The following is a 2,038-nucleotide window of genomic DNA, read 5'->3' as shown; positions in this document are numbered from 1 at the left end:
ACACACACACACACACACACACACACACACACACACACACACACACACACACACACACACACAGGCTGTCAGGGGTGATTGCCCGTGTGTTCCCGAACGAAACAAAGGACTTGTGGCTCTTATATAACAGCCTTGATGCTTATCAGTATTGTGATGTGTGTTTCACATGTTGCATGAACCCTTCCTCATCACTTGCCTCCCTTCACCCCCCTAAATTTAACCCACACTAAACCCTCCTACCCGGTTCTTCTTGGAAACACGATGTTCTGTGCCCTATGTTAGTACAATAAACAAGCTCACAAATATGTTGTGTGTATACTGTCACAGCTGTGTCACGCTTTGCTTTCTTTGTTCTGTGGGGTCCAATCAGCCTGTTGTTGGTCACATGAGGTTGGTCCTGGAGTGAAAGAGGCAGGTTATGCTGCTCCAGTTTCCACAGGACCATTTCTGTTTCTGTTTTCAATTATGTTTTTAAAAGAGTTATATAACATGTAATGCAATTAGACCTGTTCTACATTGACAACACTAAAACAAAACGTGATATCTGAGTAGTTTATGCTTCTAATGCAAGATCTAGGCTCAGACCCTGAACTCTGCAACCATTATCTTTAAAATGGTAAATCATAAATTTAGTGATTCTTTTATCATGTCCTTCCATCCATCCATCCATCCATCCATCCATCCATCCATCCATCATCTAAACCCGCTTCTTCCTTTCAGGATCATGGGGGTCACTGGTGCTCAGATCCAGCAGACACAGTGCGAGGGGTGGGTACACCCTGGACAGGTCACAAGTCCATCACAGGGCCATCTCCTTCCAATCACAGAATTTATTTTAGCATTACTGTATAATCTATCTGCTTCTTTCCTCTCTCCCTCCTAGCTTTCTTCCTTCCTTCTTTCCTCCCTCCTTCCTTCCTTCTTTTAGTTATGGGAGTATGCCTTGACTTCCATTAATTAAACCTAACCCCTAACCCACCAATGGCATTTCCACCAATACGATACAAATGATTTGTAATCGGAATGAGAGAGGTGGTTTATGCCGATTGATAATCCAAATGACGTGCATGTACACACTTAATCCGATCATCTTGTTCTGATTGTGGAAAACTGATCTAATGCCACCATGTCTGCTGACTTTCATCTACCGGTTTTTGCTCTTTTGTGGAAGGAGGGACGGCACAGCAGTGCTGTAGTTTCCAGCAGACAGAACGTTTCCTCCCGTTTTCTCATTCAATAAAGAAGGAAGACACAGACTGCGCCACTTTGCAAACAAAAAGTTTGTACGTCCCCTGCAGCTGAACCAGAGAGTGCAATAACATCTCCACCGTTATTAAAACCTGTCACAGGTCCATTCTGAGCTCAGAAGCTGTTTGTTTATGTTCATCATGGAAGTAGAACTTTTTTCTGTGTTTTTTTTAAGGGAAAGTTAGCAACTGCGCATGTCAGTGCTTCTATTCTGAATAAAAGCCTGGTGCATGTCAATTCTCGTCATGATCGGATTGTGCCCATGTAAACAATATATTCCGATTATTTAATACAAATAAGTTCAGCTTAAATTTAAGGGCCATGATGTGGAAACAGACAGAACTAGAAGCACTCGGAGTGTGCAAACCTCTGCCAAGACCAATTTCCCCCATCCTGCAATGGAGTATTTCGCGGATACCGCCATCTTTGCCTAACGCAAAGCATCATGGTCCAGTTTGGGGGCAGATTTCTATTCTGTGTTCTAAGCTATAGACCTTTATGAAGCTCTAAAGCTCCCATTCCAAACATTTTCAACTGACAAAGCCTCCCTGATGGGAAGAGAAACATCTACAGTTTCAAAATAGAAGTCCAGTTATGTATATAGCTTAAAATATTGATTTATTTAATGCTTCTAACCTCATGAAAAGCTTCATCCTGATATTGAGGACATTTATTTTATACTAGTTGCCTTTTTTCAGATGAACTATTTTATGTTTTTTTATTTTAAATAAAATACATATTCATATTTTAAATTCTTAGTATTTCAAAAACCTTTTATATTTATAAGGTT

This window comes from Austrofundulus limnaeus, unplaced genomic scaffold, assembly GCF_001266775.1.
Source record: "Austrofundulus limnaeus strain Quisiro unplaced genomic scaffold, Austrofundulus_limnaeus-1.0 Scaffold741, whole genome shotgun sequence".
Classification (NCBI taxonomy): domain Eukaryota; kingdom Metazoa; phylum Chordata; class Actinopteri; order Cyprinodontiformes; family Rivulidae; genus Austrofundulus; species Austrofundulus limnaeus.
Note: the sequence above shows the minus strand (reverse complement) of the source record.